This window comes from Myotis lucifugus, unplaced genomic scaffold (assembly GCF_000147115.1).
Source record: "Myotis lucifugus unplaced genomic scaffold, Myoluc2.0 scaffold_101, whole genome shotgun sequence".
Lineage (NCBI taxonomy): Eukaryota > Metazoa > Chordata > Mammalia > Chiroptera > Vespertilionidae > Myotis > Myotis lucifugus.
In genome coordinates this window covers 3,265,099-3,291,031 of record NW_005871149.1, presented here as the reverse complement: position 1 = coordinate 3,291,031, position 25,933 = coordinate 3,265,099, and the positions used below count along the sequence as shown (strand labels likewise).

Below are 25,933 nucleotides of genomic sequence, written 5' to 3'. Positions count from 1 at the left end.
GCCTGGACCACTGTGGACCATCTGTTGGGGGAGGAATAAAACATAAAACAGTAGCTACCACTTATTTCCACGAGCCAGAAATGTTACTTACCTTCTCTTATGGATTCTTTCAAGCCTTATAAGGTCATAGTGTTCTCCCTGTTTACAGATCAGGAAATGGAGGGTCAGGGCAATCGAGTGACTTGCTCTAAGTCACCGACAACAGGTTCTTTTTTGTGCCGCCCACAGTCCCGCGCCTCCCTGTCCCACGGCTTATACTCACAAGCAGAGCTGGGCTTACTGGAAACCCTTGAGGCCTGTGCTCTGGGCCCTCACACCTGCTCCATCCATGGCCCTGGAAATCTGCTTCTATGGCCACATTTTTTTTTTTTGGTGAAATTTGAAAAAATAAAATATTTTGATGGTGTTTTTTTTTCCCCTAAAGCAGAAACCCTCTTCGATCCCACAGAAACTGGATTACCCTGCTCAGGAGTGTATACCTTCAACATCTTACCTGACAATCTACCTTTTCCTCCCCTCCTTCCCCTGCCTGGTATGTTCCTGGCCCTGTCACTGAGACACCATGCACTTCATGTCTGCACCGTGGGCACCGCTCACTAAGTGTTTTGGGTGAAGGAACGCAGCCGTGGCCCTGATGTTTACAGCTGGTTGGTAGATGAAGTCCTGTGTAGCAGACTGTTCCCATGCTCTAGACCAGGATCCAGAGATGTGGAAGGTGGCTGGCTCCCAGGCACCCACTCACAAACCCAGTCCCCTTTCTCCTGCTCTGAACCTGGCCATGTCTAGGTGTCCTTTGGCCACGACATTATAATCTACTCACAGGCCAGGCATCATCTCACGGGCATTTGGTCCTTGATTCCTGCCTCTCAATCAATGTTCCTCCCCCCCCGCCGCCCCGCCCCTAAGCCTATCAACCACCTCCCAAATCTTTCTCAACCTTGGTCACTTCTCCCTGTCTCCACAGCCCCACTACACTGGGGTCTCCATCAGCTTCCCGGGGTCACCTGCCCCAGGCTGTTCCCCACCCAGCTTCCAGAGGGTAACCTGACCGGCCATTCTCCTGGAGAGATCCCATAAATTCTTTTTTTTTAAATATATTTTATTGATTTTTTACAGAGAGGAAGGGTGAGGGATAGAGAGTTAGAAACATCAATGAGAGAGAAACATCGAACAGCTGCCTCCTGCACACTCCCTACTAGGGATGTGCCCGCAACCAAGGTACATGCCCTTGACCGGAATCGAACCTGGGACCCTTGAGTCCGCAGGCCGACGCTCTATCCACTGAGCCAAACCGGTTAGGGCAAATTCTTATTTCTCTTCTTTTCTTTTCTTTTCTTTTCTTTTCTTTTCTTTTCTTTTCTTTTCTTTTCTTTCTCCCTCCCTCCCTCCCTTCTTTCTTTTTTCCTTTCTTTCCATCAATCAACCTTTAATGTCCAAAAGAGGCCTGGATGCAGAGCATAGGAGTTGTGGCAGGGTCTCAGCCCCAACTCCAGAAATGAGGGAGATGAACACAAGCCAGATGTTTCCAACTGGCCACACAAGCCTGGGAAGACAGGGGAAAACACAGACTTGAACATTCATAAAAGGGTTTGGTACAGGGAACTCCCTCATCATCTCAATTTCCACCCTCCCCTGTCAGCATCAGAAATTTCTCAGCAAACACAAGACTTGGAGAGGGGATAGTCTCCTGCCTTCTCACCAGCCCCAAGGATGGAGTTGGGGGAAAAAAATAAGTGAGCTGGACACAAACACCTCCTCTCCCCCTCCCCCCAGTGTCCACCGTACACAGAGCTTTAAATGCAATTTACAAGAATCAGCAGCTCAGTCAGCAATGACTCCCCTGACCCCTACCCACCCCACCCCTGTTTGATCAACGGACAAGGGTCCCCGCACTCTCCTTGGACTCTCCTCCCACTGGCGGCCCTGCTCCATCTCCTGAGACCCAGCTGACCGCCTGCTCTGCCCTGGCGCCTTGCAGCTCCGCTCTGCTTTCCACTCTCATTTCTTTTTAAAAAAAATATGTTTTTATTGATGTTTTAGAGAGAGAGGGATAGAGAGATAGAAACATCGTCAATCGGCTGCCTCCTGCACGCCCCCTACTGGGGTTCGAGCCCGCAGCCCAGGCATGTGCCCTGACGGGAATCGAACCAGTGGCCTCTTGGTTCCTGGGTTGATGCTCAACTGCTGAGCCACAGGGCCGGGCATGAATTCTCGTGTCGTAGAGATCACATTTGAAATCTTTAGCTAGACCTATAAGGCCCACATGGGTTTTTGTTTTTTGTTTTGTTTTCCTCAAACTCATCTTTTCCTTCCTGACTCAGAGCCTTTGCACATGTTCTACCTACTTCTGGTGCCAGGACACTGTTCCCTGCCGCCCTCCCTGCCACCCAACTTGACTTCTTTCTACTCTTCTCATAAAGACATCGATTCCTCTCTCACATCATCCTTGGGGCGTGCGCTTCTCATCGGCCCGCAGCCACGCTCCCCGGGTCCTTCAGGGATCCACGCTCCTTCCATCCCGTGGCTCCGCGGCCCCACGTTCAATCCCTTTATGAGTGTATCCGCTCCTAGGGATTTACACTGTAGGGCCTACAGGTACACAGGCTCCCCACCAGCGAGTAAAACCATTTGTCAAGGACGCTCAGCCCCGGCTTGTTTAGAAGAGCTGAGTTGCTGGAAACCACCTAAATGCCCATTCATGGGAAACGATTGAATAAAGTGGAATTACACGCAGTTGTTAAAAAGAATACAATTTACTCAGACACATATGGAAAAAAGTCCAAGGACCAGCCAATAACGAAACAGAAGGCACGTTGGCGAAGGGTATGCACAGTGCGAATTCGCTCGTGTTCAGAAAGAAAACAAGTTCATGTAATTTCCAAGTAGAAACAATGCCTGGAGTGCAGGAAGTCTCCACTGCGGTTACCTGGGGGGGGGGGGGGGGGAGAGTATTTAAGGGGGGAGGGGGAGGAGGAGGGGGAGGAGGAAGGGGAGAGACAGGGGAGGGGAGGGTCTTTCATTTTGCTTCACGCGGTTCCCCACTGGATGGGCTGTTTTCACTGTGAAACATGCATCCCTTTTGTAGGGGAATCGCATTCAGAACAGTCGTTACCTCTAAGGAAGAAGGGCCAGGGGTGGGAGGGAGGCCCTAGGGCCCTTTGACAGTGTGTGTAACGTTAGGTTTCTACAAGAAACAGAAATGATTCATGTGGCGGGTCTCATGTTAGCGTATGTTACCACAACAAAAGGAAAGAAATGCAGACTTGGCAACAGGCTCAGGACTGATAAGGCTGCTGGCGGACACCAGGCCGCCCACGATAACCTTCCCAAGTATTTGAAACATTTCACACCTTTACAAACATTTTTTTAGAGAAAGAATTCATTCCATATAACAAGATAAAAACAAATGAAAAGATGAAGCGGAAGGAACGCCAGGGCAGTAAAGTAGACGACACTCTGGCCCCGACACTGCAGGGGGGAGACGCCTGCTCCCCGCAGCAGCTGGGCGAGTCACCACAGCCCCCAGGAGACACGGACACGGAGGTGCCCCTTGGAGCTCTAGGATGCGGCTGAGATGCAACACATACGAGAGGTGATGTGACCGGAGAAGGGAGTTGGCCAGTGCAGCACGCAGGCTGGGTGGATGCAGGCAGAGCTGGCAGGGGCTCTGGTTACCCTAGCTCTGAGTTACCCCAGCTCTGAGCTACCCCAGCTCTGAGCTACCCCAGCTCTGAGCTACCCTAGCTCAAGAGGGCCTCCCTGGGCAGAGCAGCAGGCACTGGGCAGGGCTGTGCTCCTCCCGTGACCCCGATCCTCTGTGCTTGGTCCTTCACAGCAGGGTCATCTCTCAGCCTCAGCAGCGGTGGGGGCAGACCTGACCTTCCTTTCCCTCGTTATTTCCCTGGAGCCGTGGTTCTCAACCTTCCTAATGCCGCGACCCTTTAATACAGTCCCTCATGTTGTGGTGACCCCCAACCATAAAATTATTTGCGTTGCTACTTCATAACTGTAATGTTGCTACTGTTATGAATCGTAATGTAAATATCTGATATGCAGGATGTATTTTCAGGGGTCGCGACCCACAGGTTGAGAACCGCTGCTCTGGAGGAAGATTCAGCCGCCCCTCTGCCTCACCTCGGCCCTGGAGAGCTGGGCAAGCAGCGTCCTCCCCCCAGGCGTTCACACCGTGCCCCCCGACCCCCCTGGGCCCCCCCGGCCCCCCTCGGCCCCCTGGGCCCCCCTTCACCTGCTGCACCTGCGCCTTTGATCCCTCTGGTTTCCTTTCTTTTGAAAACCTGACCACAGCGCAGGCCCGGCCGGCCGGGTGCTTCGGAACCCCCTTCCTGTGAACCTGACACGTGGTGACACAGAATCAAAGGGCAGAGGTCTGCGGCTGTCACCCGGCTCTGTTCCTGGCACTGAGGCAGCCGCACCGGCAGTCAGAGTGGTGGAGGCTCCCCAGGCAGGCCAGCTGCTCCGGCTCTAGGCCAGCAGGCACCTGAAGCAGCGGCCGCTTCCTGGTAGTCAGGCCGCCCTCGGCCCTGGGCGCCCTGTGGGGTGGCGAGCTCCCTTCCTGTGGCTCCCAAGGTCCCACCTAAGGACACGTGTCAAAGAGCGCATGGGAGGGTTTCCACCCGGAGTGGTGACGCTCTGCAAGTCCCCCCCAGCTGGGCCCACGGTTCTAGGCAGAGCAGGGCCACCTGTCCTGCTGTCCCCCCTCCACCCACCTATGACAGCCCCCGAGGGCAGACCCTGGGTTCCCGCAGGCCCCAGGCTGCTTCTCTTCAGGGAGGCTGCAGGCTGTGTGTGAGTGAGTGAGTGAGTGTGTATGAGTGTGTGAGAGTGTGTGTGAGTGTATGTGAGTGTGTGTGAGTGTGTGTGTGAGTGTGTGTGTGTGTGTGTGAGTGTGTGTGGGTGTGTGTGTGTGTGAGTGTATGTGAGTGTGTGTGAGTGTGTGTGTGAGTGTGTGTGTGGGTGTGAGTGTGTGTGTGTGAGTGTGTATGAGTGTGTGTGCCCCTCAGTCCCTGGCAGGGACTCCACGACCAGCTGAGGCAGCCCCCCGCCCCCATGCATTGTTCGATGGCCAGGGTTCCGGGCTGGCGCCTGGCATCTCAGTGGCCTGGATTTTGTGTTCTTGCCACTGACTCTTAGAAACCAAGGGCTGGCAGCCAGCCCCCATGCGGGGCTCCAAGCTGGTCTCCATACATGGATGATCACATTCCCAATTCGGACCAGTGTGAGCGCGCTCACCATCCCTCCTTTACAGAAAAGGACACTGAGGCCCAGGAATTGGTGGCTTGTCCAGGTCCCCAGCTGGTGGAGTTGGGATTGGGCCCCTTCTCATGCCCAGGAGTGCTCGACCCTGCCATGCGCCCTGGGAGCCTGGCCCGTGTGGCCTGCACTGGCGGGCGCACCTGCGGCATCCGGGCGGCAGAGGAGAGTGCGGGCACAGTGGCTGCATCCCTGCAGAGGGACGGCTCCTGCATCCTTTCCACGGCCCTGCCCTGGCCTTTGAAAGAATCTCTTTAAAACCATGTGATTTCACTGATATGGGGAATCTAAAGAACAAAATAAACGAAACAGAAACAGGCTCACAGATACAGAAAACAGACTGATGGTTATCAGAAGGGGCGGGGGGTGAGGACTGGGTGAAAAAAGGCCAAGGGATTAAGATGTAGAAATTGGCAGTTACAGAAGTACAGCACAGGGAACATAGTCCATAATATTGTAAAAACTATGTTTGGGGCCAGGTGGGCACTTGAAATATCAGAGCGATCGCTTTGCAGAGTATATGATTGTCTGACCACTATTCTGTTCACCTGAAATGAAGGCAAAATGACGTTGAATGTCAACTGTGATTGAAAAATGAAAATGTGAGAATAAAAATCCTCTGTGGAATGTGCTGTCCGCTTCCCCTGGGGCCCAGCCAGCCCACCAGCAAGGACCTAGGCCTGCTGAGCCAGCACGGACTGAAGCCGGGGCCGGGGGCTCTCCTTTCTAATTCCTGCTCATCCCCCTCACGCCTCTTCAGCCCGCTTGGCCTCCCACCCATCTGGCCCTCGGCGGATGTCTGGGATGTTTAGGGGGTGAGTGTCACAGCCAAGCAGCTCCCGTCCGCCCGTGATGCATCAGGAAGTGGGCTCTGAGGCCTTGGCTGTCACAGGCCAGTCATAGGGCCCCGGGTCCCTGGGACAAGGTGTCTTGGAAGCCAGTGCCCGGAAACAGTGACTTCACACTGCTGGGAGACTCCCCTTCCCTGGGGACTCCTGACCACAAAGCTCACACACTCGCTCACGCACGTGCAATGCAGAGAGGCCCTCCCCACCGTGCCCTGTTGGCTGTCCCTGGGCCGGCTCAGCCATTCCCATCTTCTGTCTGCACGTCGAAGGCAGTTGACTTTGCCCTGTGGTACTCACAATCTTACGATTGTTGTGAAAAGTTCTTGGAAGGTGAGGCCTGCATCTTACTCACGTTTCTAGCCTCTGGTGCTAAGTTCGTTGGGCTCAGGCTGATGAGTCTGGCTTGGATGCCCCGGGAGTGTTGAGCCACAACATCAACCAGAATGAGCTGAGCCTAGAGCTCTGGCCCCAGGGACACATGGTGGGTGGAGGGGAAGGAGGAGCCCGCGCAGGTGGGATGGACAAGCCAGGAAGGCGCAGGAGGTCTTGGCAGGTACCAGGGCCTCCAGCCCTTGATGCCATGCTTGCCCTCCTCCCTCCACCCTGGCTTTCTTCCCTTCCTGTTGCCACCCGCCTCCCAGCAGGGGCTTTGCGGGATCTGGGTGTGGGGACCCTGCCAGTTCTCACGGGGAAGAAAGGATGGATTCTTGCAGAGACACGGACCGCCTGGGCTGGGAAGGGCCTTAGACCCCCAGGAAGGGCTGTAGCCCATGGTCTCCAGAAGGCGGGAGGAGGAGTCCTGTCTGACCAGCACCTCCTCAGGCCTGGGCTCTGCACTTTGCATGTTTATTGCCTCTGCTGTTTTGATCCTCCAGGAGGATAAACTGAAGCTCAGGGCGGGGGAGTGGCTTCTCCCGGTCACACAGCCCCAGGTGGCAGAGTTCGGACAGAGCCTGGGTGTCCTGAACTGCTGGTCCCGGGTTCTGTCTCCACAAAAACCCTGCCAACTGGGCCTGCAGGGCACCCTAGCCCCGCTCTCTCCAGGGCGGCCTGGCTCCTCGCCCTCGCTGAGCCTCTGTCCCTCTGCCCTGCTTCCAGCACTTTCTCCCGTCAGGGTGCTCCACCCCTGCTGGCTCTGTACCCTTCACTCAAGCTCAGCCCGACCCACACCTGCCACGCCCACAACCCACAAGGAGCCCAGAGGCTCTTGCCCAGCAGGCGCAGTTTGAGGCTTGCACATCTGGGCAGCTGTTGCCCACTCTCAGCTGCGGGAGACAAACCGGAAGGATTAGAGATGATCCCTGTTTTTTCTGGGCAGAGCCATGGCCCGGAGAGCTGGAGTCCCTTCAGAGAGGCAGGGCCCTCAGCTGCGGGAGGGGTGGTATGGGCCGGGCTCTCGCCTGGGTGGGCTCACCTGTCAGGAGCAGGGAGGGCCCTTTCAGGCAAGTCCCCCAGAAGCTCCCCTCCCTCCTCAGGTAGAAAGAGGAGGCGGCAGTCCAGGGGCCAGGACTGTGAGAGCTTTTAGAATCAGAAGCATTTCTATGTCCCTTGTGTGGGATGATTGTATTGGGCCCCCTGCCTTCCCCGAAGGGGTTGGTGTTAAACCCTTTTAAAGGCACGTGTCCGGGCGATTAAAAAAAAGCCTTAAAAAAACCAAAGCAACAAACAGCCTTTAATTTGTGTGTACAAATTAGATAGACGTGTGCAAGGCGGGAAAGCAGGGCCGCTGGGCGCCGTGCTGCCTGGGCACCCGCAGAAGGTACGGGGAGCGGGGAGCACTGGCCAGGCCTGGGAGAAGCTGGCCGCGGCCCTCGGGGTGGGAGGCAGTCTGGGCCGGAGCCAGGGTGCAGATGGGCCAGCGCTCCCGCAGCCTGGTTTCCAAGAAAACATGCTAGAACTCCTCAGTGACCCCGGATAGAGCTCCCTCCGCTTCCTCTCACCAGCGGGAGCCAGCAGGAGCACCTCAGGGGCAGAACCTAGAAAAGGGGGGAGCACAGGACAGACGCACCTGTCCCCCACCCTCCAAGGAGCAGGTGCTGAGACCCCTTGCCTCCTTGGGCCTGTGCCACGTGGTCCTGAAGAATCCTACAAAGGCCCCCCCGCGACACACACAGCCACCCGAAAACACGCTCCAGCACACGCGGCGACAGCATAAGCACATGAGCACGGGCGAGCGAGGCCAGACGCAGTTGCCCGAAACCACACACCTACACACAGCGACGCCCACTCGCCCATCACACTCGCCCATTCCTCGGCCCGGAGCCACACAAGCAGACTGCGAGCTGCGCAGGGACGGTGTGACTCAGCGTGTGTGCCAGGGACTCGGGGTGACACACGCTCACACACAGGCGCACTCAGTCTGCACAGCCACAGTCCCCTTCCACCACACTCACCGGCACAGAACACACGACCGCACAGGTCACAGGCAGTCATGTGGGAGGTGCCAGCCCCCCGCTGGCGCTGGATGGTGCTTTAACACAGCAATGGGGGAGCAGCAGGGGTGGGGGGGAGCCTGTTCTCTGAACGGGTGGGTGGGGGCCTGGCTGTGACTGAGCGAGAGTCAACGAGGGTCCACGCGGGCCCTCAGACAGTCCAGTCCCTTCAGAGCAGCAGAAACCGGGCAGCAGAGCATTCCTGGGTCCTGATGGGTCTCCTCGGCCCCCTCCTCCCTCCTCACCGGCCCGCAGGCAGGAAGCTTGGACAGGGCCTGCAGTGAGTCAGCAAGAAACGCTTTGGGAATTGGGGAATTCGGGCGGGTGACCACCGCGGCCGCAGTTGCTGAAGCTTCCGAGGGGGAGCAGCTGCCCTTCGTGGTGAGGGGCTGCCTGTGGGAGGCCCCCCACTCAGGGCACAGAGGGTTCCAGGCCCGGGACTGGGTGGTGATGCCACTTCTCAGCCAACCCTGTTTGCAAGGAGGCAGAGGTGGGGCCTCGCTCCTGCACAGGCTGCGCTCGGGCCTCCCTGGCCACGGTGAGCCTCTGCCCCACGTGGTCCTCAGCCAGGCCGGGTGCACAAGCGGCCCTGCAGCCCTGCACCACACCCTGACTCCCCCCCCTCCCCCCGCCCCCGCAAGGGAAAGCACAGGTGGGCGTGACTGTTAATGATAGATCCTTTCTTGGGCTTGAAGCAGATAATCAATAAATATTTGCAGAAGCAACACACTCCTGGGCGGACAGGTTGGGGAGCAGGTGGTACAAAGCACAGGCTCCCTGGCCCGGGGCGTGGGTGCGGGGGACCCCACGGGGACCTTCCTCCTGCTCCCTGGACTCCTCTCAGGAGGAGCCCCACTCTTCTGCCCTCCTTGCTTCTTCGCTGCGGGGGCCCAGCCGCTTCCCGCCTCTGGACACCGCACCCCTTCCTCCCAGCCTTGCCTGAGGACTGCACCCCGGTCTTGCTTCAGCCCTCTTCCCGGCTGGCCCTGAACTCGAAGAAACCAGACATCCTCCTTCTGGTCCCTTCTGGCCACTTGATGGAAACAAGATGTTGACCCGAATCAGAGCCGGGAGGTCAGAGGCTCTGGAGTCTCAGAAGATCCTACATCCTAACCAGCTGTTCATTTGAACAAACAGACGCTTACATATTACACATGCATATGTATATGATAAGACGAATTCCGGATAGAGAAGACACGCAAACATCCGAAGGATCCACAGAAAGCATGAAGGAGGACAGGGTGGCCATTTGGGGGGTTCTTGCAGAGTGGCTAAAACCTTTTAGGAAACCAGGAAAAGCCTGATTAATTGAGCCACATGAAATTCGTAAGGTTCGGGACAACAGAAGCTCTGTGTACAAAGTCAAAACACAAGGGCCGGGCTGGGGAAACGATTTGCAGCAGAAACAAAGGGTTTGTCTCCCTAATTACAAAGAGCTTTCACAAGTCAACCACAGGGAACCAAGGCCCCAGCAGGTAACGCACAGGAGAGGAATTATAACCAGTTTTTAGAAATCAAGTGAAGTCTATCAGGAGGGCAGGCGTTTGAAAGGTGGATAATATTTAGTATCGACAAGATGCAGGTTAGGGGACGTTTTCGTAGGCTCTCCTGTTGGAAAGAGAAGTGGGTAGACACTTAGCAACGTCTATTAGTTTGCATATGCAAGCCCTTTGACCCTGCAGTGGAATTTCTAGGACTTTATCCTAGAATGAGGGTGTACACTCACCCCCCAGGATGCTCTTGGTGCATTTTAGAGCGTTGAATTTGCTCCTCAGACACTGTGTTTGAGCTCTATCCCCTTGGGATTCCACAGGCACCTAAGCATGGGGCTGACACAGCCCATAAACCCTCCCTAATGACACCTACAAACTTCCGTGGGTTACCTCCTCACTTCCCGTCCCTCCCTACTTCCTCTTTCCCAACCTCCTACTTTTTACTGGAAAATCCCTCTGACTTTGGAAAAGCATTCGCACCTCTCACCCCACAGGGTGGCCTAGAGTAAGTCTGTCAGGACATTCCATCGGCCCACCTCAGTGACTGTTCAGTGCGGGCGCATGACCTGAGCTGGTCCAATAGGGATGCATCTCGAGAGCTTTGCCGGAAGCCTAAGCCTGAGATTTTTCTTTACCTGTGCATAGCGCCACGAGTAGACGGGCCCTGAACTGCTGTAGCTCTTTTAACTACAAGGAGGAAATGAGCCTGTGGCAAAGCTAACCCACAGAGCAGAACTGAGCCAAAAGAATCACAGAAAAATGGAACCAGGGCCTGAGGATAGCATGAACCCCTGGATCAAACCGCACCTGAATGCCACCCAGCCTTTTCGGATGCAGGAGGCAATACGTTCTCTACACTGTCTAAGCCAGGTCAGGAGGTGATGTTTGTGTGCTTGCCATGGAAGCTTCCCCACAAACACAGAGCCCTTCCCCCTCTTAGACAATGCGCTTCCTTGTCTCTGTGGGCTCAGCCACGGAAAACAAAGGCCTATTCACTCTTCCTGGGAGGTAGGGAAGCCCTGGCTTCCTTCACCCAAGGTTTGATGGCTTTGGCGTGATCGGGGCGGTCTGTGGAGGGAAGAGAAGGGTGCCTCCCCATCTTTGTGAGCCTCCGGTAGCAAGTCAGATACTAGTATCTCACTGAATTGTCTTACCACATTTGTTTCAGCTGAAAAAATTAGAAAAAAAACCAAAATGCCTGTCAACAGGGTAGCTAATTCATGGTCTGTCCATACAGTGGTACCCTCAGGAGCCTTTAGAAATGCTACTTGTACTGCTGTGGAAAGCGCCCAAAATATACCACTTACTGAAAAAAAAAAACAGGTCGAAGTGCAGAATGTATAGTATCATTATACTTTCACTTTGAAAAAGTATTAAGTATAGTCTCATTCTATCTGAAAAGAAAAAGATCTAGGAGGAAGATGGCTTTCTACAACAAGTTTTTTTTATTATCTCTGGAGGCTAGGATTCTGAAGGATTAACATTTTCTATTTTTCCCATTTCTTTATGGAATTTTTATGGTGTGATTAAAAAATAAAGCTTTTTTTGCCAAAGTTCTCACAGTTCTGGCCTCTGGTTTTTAGTTCCTATGTTTTTTGTGTGGCTATAACGGGAGGCCTATAGGGTGTTGCCATTGCCTGTGAGTCCAACACCCCGCTCCTCCCAGAAGCTCTGTTTCAGGTTTATACAAGACACCCCCAGGAGGGGCAGGCCCTTGGGGTCAGCACCCTGTGCTCGGTTGTCCCTGCCTTGGTGTGTGGTGCCAGGTAGAGTGATGGGGCAGCTGCCAGGGAGATGGATAGTGGGCTCAATATTGATCCTCAGAGATATCAGATCCTAATCCCTTGGAGTCTGTAAATGTCAACTTATGTGGAAAAAAAGATCTTAGCAGGTGTAAGATTAAGACTCTTGAGATGGTGAGAAGTATCCAGGTAGGTCTCAAATGCAATCACCAGGGTCCATATCAGAAGAGGTAGAAGGAGAGTTGACACAGAAAAGGAGAAGGGAACGTGACCACGGAGGCAGAGGCTGGAGGGATGCGGCCGCAAGCCAAGGAATGCTGGCAGCCACACAAAGTTGCAAGAGGCAAGGAACAGAACAGATCAAGCCTCTGGAGGGAGCATAGCCCTACTGACACCTTGATTTGGCCCAGTGATACCGATTTTGAACTTCCGGCTTCCAGTACCAAGAGAGAACAACTTTTAAGCTGCCAAATTCATGATCATTTGTTTCAGCAGCCACAGGAAACATACAGATACTTCTAGAAACTGAGGCATGCCTGTGGCTGTACCAAGGCTCTTCCCTGCTGATTGCCTCCCAAATTACACACTGCTCAGGCTGAAATGGAAATGGGGCTGCTTTCTCTAGACACCCTGGAGCCCACCCTTGGCTCTCCACTGGGCCACCAGCTGGGGTGAGAGGCCAGAGGCGTTGCCTAGCAACCACAGAAGCCTCTCAGGGCTCCCCACTGTGCCCTGGTTTCTCCCGAGAGAGCGAGTACGGGCCTGTATTGTTAGAGTGCAGAGGCTATTAAAAAACACACACACACAAACACGAACGCCAACCCTCTGCTCAAAATAACTTCCCAGTTTCTAAAAATGGAATTCTGCCTAGTAGTAGCGTTTTTCACACTCACAATAGTCACATTTCTCACCCCCGCGTGTTCCGTTGGTTTGTGACCAGCCCAAGAAGGAACTACTATTAATGGCAATTTCCATCTGATGTAACCCCCTCAGAGTGTCACCCGCCCATCGCCCATCGAGGGTGACAGGGGGTGAATAGGAGGGGTGCCCATTGGGATGAACAGAGAGACTAGAGCTTGGAGTGAGGAGACCTGGCCGCTGGCCCTCGACCCCCCAGGTTGGAGGGAGGTACTGTCTCTGTACCCCAGACACCCTGTAAGCCTGGGATCAGATGCGCTTCGATATGTGAAAGCCGTTTGCAAAAGCATATTGTTCTGCCAATCCGAGCCAGCGGTGTGCTGAGTTTCCCGGGGAGAGGCAGCCAGCCCGCACCCCTGCCTGCTCACCGTCTCTCACTTAGACTCTGCTCCCTCCCTGGCAAACTAGGGGTTAAAAAGACTCATCTCAGAGTTGTTGCCTGAGTTAAAGAGACAAGCTCCCCCCTGCAGGCTGCAGAGGGGGCCGGTGGCCTCAGTGCCGGATCCTGGGAGATGACAGGAAACCAGCGGAAGGGGTCACAGCCTGGCAGCTCTGACCCGGCCTGGCCTGACCACGCTTTTCTTGCCCAGAAATGCAGGCGCCCCGCGAAGGCTTCCCTGAGTGCCTCGGGCGGGCAGGGGAGGATGGGCGCCCCTCTCCAGGCCACCCCTCCCGCCGTCCTGCACAGGCCATGAGTGGCCGGCAGAGAATCCGGCAGAGGGTTCCGTGTCCCAGGGAGGCAGGGAGGATGCTGCTCCCATCCCGCCCACCCCAGTCTTGGCAGCGCCAAGGGGAGTCCTGAATTGATCTGGATCCCATGGCCCGCCCCTCACCCCCTTCTGCTTCTCCTGGGACCAGAGTCCAAGTCCAGCCTCGGCTGCACCTGCCCCTCCTTTCCTCTGTCCTGGGCTCCCCGGACCCCTCTTCCTCTAAGGGTCAGGGCAGAGGGAGGCAGCGTCCCTGCCGGGCCGGCCCAGGGAGGAGGCGCGCTGGGTACCCTGGCCAGCCGCCCAGGAAGCCTGGGCGTGTAATTAAGAGATTGTATCTCCTTGGGTCTGCCTTTGGGGACAAGAGCTCCCAGTGTTGTCCTCAGCCTGTACCTCCGTCAGGGCACTGCGGCCCATGCTGCCCAGCTCTGTCCTGGCCCTTTCAGCGGGGCTGGCAGCTCAGTTCCCCCAGCTGCTCTGAGCACACATCCCCTTCTCTGCCCATCCTAGAGGGGGTGTCCTCCTTCTTCTACAGAAAGGCCACCCAGCTAGTCAGTGCACGTGGAACCCTGTGTCCGACCCCTCCCCACCTGACCCCCTGCAGGGAGGCCTGTGACCATGGGAATGGGTGGAGGTCCCAGGGCAGAGCCCTCTCCACAGTCCCGGGCAGTGGTTTTGAGGAACCCAAATTGTCCCGGGACACTTCTGTCTTTGCCAGTAAGACCATGAGCATGGCCTTGGCAGCCCAAGGCCCAGCCCCCAGCCCCAGGAAGTAAGGCAGGTGGGAAAGGAGACCAGCTTCTGGGACACCAAGGGGAGGGAAGAAAGGGCAGCACAGGGGGCCAAGGTCAAGGGCTAGCTGCCCGGGGTACTGGGGCAGTGGGAAAAGGCCGGCCCCGCGGCCCCGACTGTCTGTCTCTCCTCTTCTCTGTGGCTGCGCAGGAGCTGGGGGTTGGCATGTACTTTCTGGGCCTGGTGGCCTGAGTATGACCGTGGGGACCCTTCCCACTCATGAACCCAGCCTGTGAAGTGTGTGGGCCCATCCTGGCTGTACTGCCTGGATGGCAGCAGCCTGAAGAGGGCCAGGGCCCTGCCCCCAGTCTCCCGAGTGACTCTCAGTGGCCGGGCACTTCTCTCTGCCAGGCTCCGTGTTGAACACCTAATGGGCAATAGCGTTAACCCATTTTACAGATGAGAAGACCAAGACTCAAAGGTCTCACCCAGGGCAGGGCCAGGAGTTGAATCACGTGAGTCTGATTCCAGAGTCCCTGTTCTTAGCATAACTGGTCCTCCCACCTCCCCCCATCCCCTACCCCACCAGACATTGTTGGGTGGTCATAGGGGCGATCAGACTGCTTTTCCCACCCTTTATCCCCAGGCCCCCCCTCCCCTTCAGGGCTCACCAGGGAGCCACAAGCCTCAGGCCATGAGGAGCCAAGGAATTCTCTTTGTGTTCAGCTGGGCCTCTTTTCGTGCCCTTAAGAGAGGGTCAAGGGGAGGGGTTTGGGGAAGTCGTGGGGTGCGTGCAAACGCGATCTCTACCCCAGGCTGGGGGCTGGGTATCTCCTGCTGAATGACCGCAGCCAGGGTGGGGGTAAGTGGGGAGGGAGGGATTGGCCTTTCAGGGGTAAGCCCAGGCACGATCTAGACCCTTCTTGTTCTTTTCTTGGAGGAGTTGAAATCCTTGGGGCATCCAGGTCATGTGACCACCAGCCATTCAGGTCATGTGACCACCAGCCGCAGGCCCACCAAGCCCCTGACATGTGCTGGGCCGTGGCTCCTGCTTCCTAAGAGTGGCGCCTGCCCTTTCAGGGGTGGCAGGAAACATCTGACATTGCTGGAAGGTCAGGAAAGGCCCAGAGGGCAAATCCTTTAAGAATGTAAGAGCCAGACAGGAAATGAAGGGAAAGGCATCGCCAGGGGTGGGAACAGCATGGCCAAGGGCAGGTGGCAGAGCAGAGCCCTCTCGGGAAATGGTGAGTGTTCTGGGTGGATGGAGCAGAGGAGCAGTGCGTGGGGAGGCACGCAGGAGAGGCGGATGGCATCCTGGCCATCGGACCGTGGAGGCCCCAAATGCCAGGTGGCAGTGCAAGGCCTTGGTGCCAGGGCCACGGCTGCCATTGAAAGGCTTTAAGCAGGAGTGCCCCGGGGCCACGCTTACTTTTGAGAAAGCCCAGCCAGTGCGGGAGTGGCGTGCGGAGAGCCGTAGGAGGTGCCGGCTGGCGGAGCCCGCCATCCACGCACTGGGTGGAAGAAGTCTGTGAAGGCGGGAGATTTGTGTGATGGTGGCCCAGCCACTGGGACCAGTGGTGCAACAGTCCTGCCTGCGCCAGAGGCTCGTCTTTCCACAGCGGCCGGGAGCCAGGTTGGCTGCGAGTTGAGCAGCGCGAGAAACAGATGTGGCTGGTGCCATGCAGCCGCGCGCTGTGCTCGGTGCGGATGAGTCAGTTGTCTGTGCTCTGGGCCAGCGCTGGCGGCAGCTTCCTGGGATGGGGACAGGGATTCAAGGAACAGGGCGGGGGCGGGAGAGGGGTGTCGGTGAGGGAGCCTGCCCTTGAGAACCCCCAGGCCAGCCTTGGTTCTAACTTAAATGGTGGAGGCCAGGGTTCTGGGAGCCTCTTTCTGCAGGGAAGCTGGGCAGCCCAGGCTAACCCCTCCAGCGGCAACCATGTCATGTCCTGCCCCTTCCCCAGGCCTTGGCGTTCAAGGGCGCCCCAGGCAGGACCCAGAGGTCAAGCTTGCATTTCCTTTCTCTCTCATGGAAACGTGTGCTTGGCTTCAGCTCCGCAGCCCACGGACCTGGGGCCACTCTTGGTCCTGAAGCCATGCCCAGGAGCCGGTGCCTCGTCCAGACCTGCCGGCCAGCTCTGCCAGCGGCTCCCTGGGCCGATGCGCATAACCACGCGGGATCAGCTGGCCTCCCAGGAAGGCGGCGGCAGCTTGGGCCTCACCAGGGACACGGCTTCTCACGGTAGAAGGTCAGTGGGAAGCGGGGAGCATGTGCACGGAGGGGCTGGAGGCTGCTCAGACCACCAGCTGGGGTAGCCTCCTCTCGGGGTGCCCTGGAGCTGTGTTCAAGGGTCCCCCCTGGGAGTGGGCTGGCTCTGCAGGAGGGAGGGCCTGTGGTGTTGGCCCTCGGCTGAGGAGGGAGGGCGGGAAGACCGCTGGCGCCATTGTCCTCACCAAACGCAGGGCCCAAAAGTCGGGGTGAGTCACTGGTTCAGACTTGGCTGCTCCCCTGGCTCCATCTGAGCCCGGGAAGAGGCCTGGGGGGGACCCAGGCTGGCTCTGCGGAGGCGGGCACAGGGCCAGGGTGAGGGCCAGGGGGTCCCGGGGAGCTTCCGTGGGCAGTGGGTACAAAGGACCCAGGAGGGGAAATGACTCCATGAGCTGGCCCGTCCCCGAGGACAGCATGTGTAGGCGGAGCCGAGGGGCTGCTGAGTCATGTCCTCACGGGGAGGCCCAAAGCGAGCAGGACATGTGACCCTGGGTGACTCGAGGGCCAGTGAAGTCACTCTCTCTGCTGGCCTCGGCCTCCCCAGCTCCTCTAGATGACAGGGTGCCCCCCTGATGCAAGCTCCTTGCGAATGACACCAGGCCTGGCGCTGGCCTCCCTTCCTTCCGTCCGCCCTTCCCCGGCCCCGGAGGAGAGAGCAGCCTGCTCGGCCGGCAGGGGAAGGTGCACACATGGTCAGTTCCCATTGTGGGTCAGCATCGGAGCACGCTGAGCTCCAGGGGCAGAGAGGTGGGGGCCCACAGAGGGGGTGGCTCCGCTGGGTTGTGACGGAGGGCTTCCCAGAGGAGGTGGCATTTCTTAAAGGAGTGGTGACTGGCTGCAAGGAGAGAATGGGCAAGGACCTCCCGGCCCAGGGCTGGGGGAACTGAAGGAGGCCTGAGGGAGGAGCTACCTGGGGCGTTGGGGGCGCCAGGGCAGAAATAAGCAGGCGTGATTGCCTTAGACGGGGCGATCCCCAACCCACCGCCTGGACCTGAGGGGCGTGAAGAGTGAGAGAGGACCTTGGCCTAATGTGAAGAGTATGGCGTCAGACAGGCCTGGGTTCCAGTCCAGATGCGACCACTGTACAGCTGCCGAGTGGCCACGCGACACCCCGAGCCTCAGTTTCCTCATCTGTACAATGGGGGCACTGTGACTCTGGGTGTAGGTGACAGTGCTTGGCTGGGTTGGTGACGTAGACCATGAGGGTGTGGAGAAAAGGACAAGCCAGGCCTCAGGGCTCCCTGAACCTCCCTCACCCCCCCACCCCCCCACCCGAGTCTCAGCAGCCTCAGTTTGGGGCCGTGAGGCTGGAGGGGAGGAAGGAAATGGACATGTACTCCGAGGGCCTGCTGCTGCCTCTCGGGCCCGCAGGCCTCCTGCTATATTTTGGAAGTGAACTCGGTCACCGCCTCCCTCTGCCCCGCACCCCGAGCCCCAGGGTCGCCCTGGCTCAGCCTGGGCAGCATCCCCAGCAGCCGGTGACTCAGCAAGTTCTCTGCGAAGGGTGGGGCCCTCGTTGGCTGCGAGCTCGGCCTGCAGCGGGGGCCTGGCCCGCGGCCTCTCTGAGCCGTGTCTGCTCCGCGGCCCTCGAGGTCCGTCTGTGAGCAACGCGAGGTGGCAGGACAGGCCTTGCCCAGGGACTCAGCTGGCCCGCGTGGCACTGAGTAGGTGCCATAAATACCTGTTGGATTGAATGCTCGCCTCTGGTTGGGTTTCCACCAGCCACGTGGTTGCTCGCGGCCCTACTGTGGGCCTCACCAGTTTCTGCCCCCCGTCCTTTCCCTGCCACACACCGTTCCTTCCAGACACCCTCCAGCTGGCGCCTCAAACCTCTGTCTCCTTCCCCAGGGGCCCAGCGGCCCGAGAAGGCTGGCAGCCCCTCCTTCAATCCTGGTTTTTCCTTCCTCTGTGCGGCCTCAGGGCCTGACTGAGGCGAACAGTCCTTGGCGCAGGGTCCCATGTGCACGTGTGCGACAGAAGGTCCTGTGCCCGCGGCCCGTGTGGGACAGAAGGGCAGAGGGCAGGGCCAGGCTAAGCCACACGAGGCCGAGACTGCGGTGTGGGGAGAAAGAGGTTCTGGCATAGATGAGGGACCACACATCCCGGTTGCCAGGGCAGGTCTGTTGCCCGGGACTAATTATTTAATATTCTAATGGGTCATGCCACGCCTCCGGGGCCCAGTAGGGCCACTCAGGCAGGTCACACCTCTCCTCTCTCAATGGCCCTGCTGAGAAGGTGGTTCAACTGCAGTGTGAATGGCAAGGGAATGTCTGACAGACATCCGGGAAGGTCAGAGAGGGAGAGAGCTTTGCAAGCCTATGGGCTAGATATACATAACAACACAACCCTTATGGGGTACTTACCATACTACTAAGCGACCCCATGAATGGATGGGTTGGGGGGGGGTCCTATTATTGCCTCCATTTTATAGATGCAGAAACGGAGGCTCAGAGAGGTTAAGTGACTCACAAAAGGTCACACAGCTAGTAAGCCAGGTTTGAAGGTTCAGGTCCCCGTTCTCAACCACTATGTTATAGTGCCTCACATCCGGTGCTTCAGTAATACCTACCAGAGGGATTTTGTGTTTGCTTTTTAACCATTACAAAAAAATTTATTATAGAAATACTGAAACCTAGATCATGCACACATAAAAGTATCATAAACTCTGTATATTTATCACCCACACCAATTTTTTTTGTTGTTGTTCTCTTTTGGGGATGATTTTAAAAATCTGAAATGTAATACCCAATGCTTACTTTTTGGCACATTTATAGAGAAAGCGAGCTGTGAACAACAGCGAACAGTCTAACAGTTGCAGACTGATCACCCCAGGGATTTTGCAAGGATGAAGTACAGCCTCCTGGGTCCGTTAGCTTTGTAAACTGGAAATACTTTGACAAACGTTCATGAATTGCAAAGTAATTTTGGAAATAGCTACCTTGTGACAAACTCTGGTGACGCAGTAGAAAACAAAAGTATTTGCAAACTTCTTCCAAATTCTCTCCTTTTTTTGTTTCCGCTTCAGAGGCATAAATTGTCATAGAATTGCTCTGATGGTCAGTCTTAGTCATTTGTTTTCATGCTCAGTATCATCAGCCAGCCCTTCTTCTAAGGCATCTCAACCGGTGTCTCCGGGCTGTTTGCTAGGGTTTCCTCCACGGCCGAGCCGTCGTCCCATCACACCCCACTGCCCACGGCAGCTTCCTAGACGTCGCTCTCCTGGGAGCACTCTGGTCTCACTTCCAGCCTCCCCTTCGCTGCTGGAAATTTCCACATGGCCCACCATTCCCCCAGGGGCCTGCGATACCGCCAATGAGATAAGGCAGGAAATGGACATGGAACGTTGGGTAAGACCCGGCCAGCTTATCGTTATTCATTGATGATGTAATCTCATGACTAGCAAACCGGGGAGAATTCACTGGAAGGCAACTATCTCAGGTGGTTAAAAAGGACAGCTGGCCCTGCAGCACACAGGCCCTGCCCGCATTGCCTACGAGGGGGCACCGTGTTCTCATTTGCAGACAAGGCAACTAAGGCAGAGAGAGCCCGTGGCCTGCCCCAAACCCAGCAATGACCTACGAATGCACTAGGAGGGCGACACGCAGTCTAACAGCCATCAGGGGAGCTGCCGCTGCCCAACCCGGTGCCTCCCTGTCTCCTGGTCCTCTGGTCGCTGTGCTTGTGCCCAGCGGCCCACGCAGCTCTGGGGAAGTAATCAGCGGGCCCCACCCTCGGGGGCCTGGGGATGGAACGGAGAGAATCCTGCCAACGCCCTTCCTGGGCCTTGCCTGCCCCGAGTGAGAACACGTTGGTCCACGGCAGCCGCTGGCCAAGGCGCAGCTCTGCCTCCAACAGACACAGCCAGAAGCTTCTGGATGGAGCTGGGCTTTAAGGAGCGGCGCTTTGATCGCCCACAGGCCGGCGGGGAGTCCCCCGGAACCAGGGTCAGAGCGCCCTAAAGCAGCACTCCGCCTCCACCTCCCATCAGACAGCCACTCCTCGCGGCTGTGCCAGCAGCAGGGTGGCCCCCCCTGTCGCAGGGCCCAGGGAGGCGGCCCGGCACCGTCTTGGGTGGCTAGTGTTAGGGTTTCCCTCACCCACTTGGGAGTTTCTTCAGGGCCTGACAATGTCTCCTCCTCCCTCTACTCGTTTCTAGGACATCGAGTCGCCCCCTGAAAGGAACAGGGTGCTGATTGCTGGTCGGCTGAGCTGTGCTAAGCTGTGGCCTCGCTGAGCATCCTCTACATGCACCGGTGTGTTGGGGACTTGCACGTATCACGTGTTATTTATTCCCCACAGTCACCTGTGGGGTAGGCACCACAGTCGCTATAGATGTGAGCAAATTGAGGCCCCCAGGGGTTGAGGAACGAGCCCACAGTTCCCCACGGTTCCCCACGGTTCCCCGCGGTTCCCCACGGTGCCCCACGGTGCCATGTCCCCACGAAGACCACCTCGTTGTCGTCTTGCTGAAGAGACCCCAAGCTGGCTGGGGTGTGGGTTAAGGTGCCTCCTCAAGAGTGAGGGTGGGACTCCCTCAGAAGGTGAGACTGTTCCCAGGCGTGAGGGACCCCAGGGCAGGGGGTAGGGGGCGGGGCAGGACTTCGAGGGACAGTGACTCCTCTGGGATGTCACTAGCAGCCCGACAGGAGGTGCGGGACACCCATGAGACTAAGCTTATGCCGAATGCCCCCCAGCGGGTGTGTGAGCCCAGCAGGCCTGTCCCCTGGCCTGGGCTCTGACCCTCCCCTGCCCCAGCCTGTCTCTGTCTCTGCAGGATGGACGGCCCCTGGGCCCCGGGGCCATGGCTTTCCCAGCCCAGGCTTTCGGCTGAACCCACAGCTCCTGCCCGCGGGCCAAGTGAAACGCCAGGATGCCGATGATGGGAAGGAGGGGGTTGGGATTTTGTCCCCGAGGCCGTGCGCGGGGTCATGGCCTCCAGAGGAAAGGGACTGGTAGGGACTCGGTGGTGGCGGCCTCTCTGGTTCTCATGGAATTCCCTGCAGTTTTCAAGGGTGGAGGTTTGCCTGGAGCAGGACTGGGTGAGAAAGGGGGGCAGTGAGGGGCTGGCGGTGGGACCGGAGGTCGAGGTCACGGAGGGAGGGCAGGCGCAGCCACAGTAGCATTTGCTGAGTTCTGATCACGGGCCGGCGTGGGGCGGAGCCCTCCGTGTACCTCACGCTCTGAATCCTCACAACCACCCAAGGCAGGTGCGCATCCTCCCCACCGAATCGATGGGGAGGCCGGGCCTTAGCAGACACCTGAGCCGAGTTCTGGCTGCCTCTCAAGCCAGGGGCCTTGCCCGCTACAGCAGAGAGAGCAGGGGGCTCAGGAGAGAGACGGGGAGCCCGGGAAGCTCGGCGGGGTGGCCTGGCTCAGAGCAGAGACCGGCATCGTCCCGGGTTTCCTGTTCCATAGCCTCTCCTCCTGCCCCCTGACTGCACACTCCTCTGATGGGCAGGTCTGTCTCTTAGGTACCCTCCTGCCGTGTATTCGCCCCACTAAAACCTGCTGTCTGCCAGGGTCCGATGGTCACACTGAGGCAAAAAGGCCTGGAAGGTGCTCTGGGAAAAGCACCAGGCATCGAGTCCTCCCCGGGCCGCTTAGTAATGGAGGAAGAAACGGTGAAAGAAAGAGCCTAGGACAGTGCCTGGTGTATAGTAGGGGCTCACTGCACATTTCTTCTATAAGAGCAGAGACGCTAATCCAACCTGGCAGCCCGCGATAAGGTTGGATGAATATTCTGTACGCAGAAACTCTTGGGAAACTGTGAAGGTATTTAATGGCAAGAGCATTCCTGTGTTCTCAGGAATGCATGCATTTTATGAGAGCCGAGCCTGGGGCCAAGCCAGGAGGCCTTGCCTGAACTGGGGAGTTTTCCTGGGGACAGAAAGTCCCCGCTGGTCCTCTGGGAACACACCTAAAATCCCAAGGCCGGTCTCTGGCTGCTGCCTATGAGACTGGGTGCCAGACTGAGCTGGCAAAAGACTCTGACCAGGAACCCCCAGGATTGATGTCTCGGAAGTTCAGAGAATTTCCTAAAGAGCAGAAAGTCCTGTTTGCGGGTGGGGGTGGGGGTGTGTAACTTAGGCTGTGGGGCCTGGAGGCTGTCCACACGAGGCTCACTGTGATTGCACGGGAGCTCCGGATGGTCCCACCGCTGCTCTGCACACGGGCTTCCCGACCGGAAGACAGACAGGCAGACAGGAGAGCAAGGGGAAGGGGCTGTGGGTGGCATATCACAGCACGTGGGAAGCACAGTTCTTTGCTTTGCCCTCTGTCTGTACCAGCCACTTCACTCTGAGCAGACCCCCACCCCACCCCAATGCACCAAGAACCAGTGGCAGCCCAGGTGCCAGGGCTGATGTGCCCACAGCTCTGAAGAGGGAGATCGGGGATTTCAATGCAGTTTCGTGCGGCCCGACACCCAAGTTCCCTGTCAGTTCAGTGGTGTGACTTCCACGTGGCATCATCTTAAAATTTTTACTTTTATTTTAAATTGTGGTTAAAAAAAAACACACAGATCGTGAACTTGACCAGCGTACTCGTTCAGGGTGGAGTTGAGCAGTAATGAAGTGTGTGCACATTGTGTAACCGATCTCTAGAATATTTTCATCTTGCAAAACTGGGCCTCCGTATCCTTCGAATAACAACTTCCCACTTCCCCCTCCCCCTACGATTTTGACTACTTTGGGTCCCTCATGTAAGCGAAACCATGCAGTGTTTGTCTTTTTGGCAACTGGCTTATTTCACTTAGCATAACGTCATTAAATTTTAGCCATGTCACAGCATGTGACAGGATTCCCTAATGTTTAAAGTCTGAATAACATTCCATTGTAGATTTGTATCGCATTTTTGAAAATCCACGCATACTTCAAGGAACCTCTGGATTGCTTCCCCGGCCAGGCTCCCGTGAACAATGCTCTTCTGAACATGGGTGAGTAGGTACATTTGTGCGTGCGCACGTGTATGCAATCGAGCGTGTGCCGTGCACCCTGCCGAGGGGACACCCAGGTTGGTGAAGGAATTAACAACCTGCCTCTAGGAATTCCTCAGAGCAAACCGACTCCTTGCAGCAGCCCCATTTCCCAGGCTTTTAAAACTGTTATCAAATTCATAGCGCATTCACACACAATGGGAATCGTCTTTTTAAATAGTGTTTGGAATGTCTCACTGAGTTCAAAATAGTGAGCCTATTTTATTCATGAAATGGGTTTGCAGTTCAACCCTTTTTATTAGCTTCCTATGGTTAAGCTGCCAGTCAGACGTCCTCAGAGCCCGGGCAGTGGCATTGGCCGTGCCCCGTGTTTGCAGGGACAATGTCCCTCTTCAAGGGTAGCCTGCTTCAGTGTCGGGAAGGTGTTCAAGCGGTCGGAATACAAATACATTTGTACTTTGACCCTGAACACAAAAACGCACGTATGTAACCGAAACGAGCGTTTTCTAAAGCTGCACTTGACCTCATTCCGTGAGGGGCGCGCATACTTTCCGGCCGGTGCCACTCGACGTGAGGTCTGCGGACTGCTTGTTGCGAGCAGCGAGACCATCGCGTGCAGGAACTCAGAGTTGGGGTTTAGCGCACGAAAAGATGCTTGACGTCGTCAGCGATCAAGGAAATGCGAACACTGACCACGGTGAGATGTCACCTCGCACCCGCTGGGACGGCCACGTAATGAGTGTTGGTGACGGTGTGAAGAAATGGAACCCTCAGACACTGCCGTGAGAATGTGGAACGGAGCGGCTGCTAGGAAAACAGCATGCTGGTTCCTTGAAAAGGTAAACCTAGCCCAGCCGGGTGCAGCTCAGTGGTTGAGCATCGACCCAGGAACCAAGAGGTCACCGGTTTGATTCCGGACAGGGCACATGCCCCAGTGGGGGGCGTGCAGGAGGCAGCCGACAGATGATTCTCTCTCATCACTGATGTTTCTATCTCTCTCTCCCTCTCCCTTTCTCTCTGAAATCAATAAAAAATAAATATAAAAAGAAAGGAAGGAAGGAAGAAAGGGCAGAAGGGCCTTTCAGGGGTGATGAGAATGTCCTAGAATTGGCTGTGGTGATGGTGTACAGCTCTGTGAATACACCGAACACCATGGAATTGTTCGCTTGAAATGGGTGAGTTGTGTGCTATGTGAGTTATACCTCAATAAAGCTGCTAACTAGCAGAGTGCTTTTAGGGACTGTCATAGCAACTGGACATTGCTGGGCCGTCCAAGAGCCTGGTCCTCCTTCTAGTGATTCATTCCTACTTTTTGACTGAGTGTGATGAAAGCATCAGTTGTGGCATTGGAATTTTTAAAAAATGAAGCAGATTGTCCATGACAGATCACGTGAAAGACAATGTTCTAGTCAATGTCATGATTAAAATAAATTCTAGCCTTAAAACACGAAGCTGATTTCATTACCCACTAATGAGCTGTGACCTGCAGTTTGAAAAGTGCGGACAAGTTCAGCCCGGAGCACAGTAGCACCAGATGCTCTGGGCAGCATCTCCCAGCACCGAGGGTTTCCATGGTGACACGGTTTCCTGTTCAGGGTTCTTAGCAAACCATCAGAGATGAGTGGATAAACTAGAAATCATAACCCGTGATCTGACTTCTGCCCCCTCCCCAGCCCCATCCATCACCATGTCCCACCTAGGCCTCTGCTCCCATCGTACCCGACAGCGTGCCTTCCAGAACTGGCCGTGTGAGCTTAGCCTTTGCAGGTGAAGTTCCCTCTGCTGGAATGATGGCAGTTCAGTGCCACCCACCTGCAAACACCATGTTATTCTCCGAGGTGCAACCCAGATATCATCTTCCCTGTGCCCGGACCTGCTTCCTCTTTGGTCCTCTTTCCCCAAGTCCCCAAAAGCAATCATCACATGACACGGCCATCACGCGCCTGCACTGTCTATCTCAGGAGACAGGAAACACCCTGAGGGCAGTGCCATCTTTGGTTCGTCTTTACATCCTGGTCTCACTAAGGCAGTGGTTCTCAACCTTCCTCATGCCGCAACCCTTTAATACAGTTCCTCATGTGGTGGTGACCCCCAATTTCATTGTTACAAATTGAACATAATTAAAGTATAGTGATTAATCATGAAAACAATATGTAATTATATATGTGTTTTCCGATGGTCTGAGGCGACCTGTTCTCTATCTTTCCTTCCTGCACCCTTTGCCTTGGTACCGACTGCTTCAGACTTCTCTTTCTGTTTCACACTGGCTGTCTCTGGGGGCCCGGCCTTGATCATTCCCAGGCCTCTTTGACCTGGGAAATTCTTACTTTTCGCTAAGCCTCTCAGGGGCATAATGTTCGTTTCTAAACATGTTACTCAAAAGAGGATCATCATTTTTCCCCTTATTTGGCCTGATTTTTTTATGTCCAGCTGGACCCAAGCTATTATTTATAATACATGGTATTATGTTAATCCTGTTTCTTTCCCCAGGCCTCTCTGTCTCTCTCTCTCTTGCATTTGACCATTTTGCACTATTAAAGTGACCATTTAGCACAAAAACATGAAGGGAAACAAGATATTGAGGTGATTT

General features: G+C 56.2%; 1 long non-coding RNA gene across 1 annotated transcript; it reads left to right on the top strand.

Moving 5' to 3' along the window:
• The first annotated feature begins 15,860 nt into the window (after positions 1–15,860).
• On the top strand, positions 15,861–25,317 carry LOC111826776. Its single transcript, XR_002830170.1, has 3 exons — positions 15,861–16,389; positions 23,247–24,182; positions 24,391–25,317. It is a non-coding gene; the product is annotated as an uncharacterized LOC111826776 (long non-coding RNA).
• Positions 25,318–25,933: the final 616 nt, after the last annotated feature.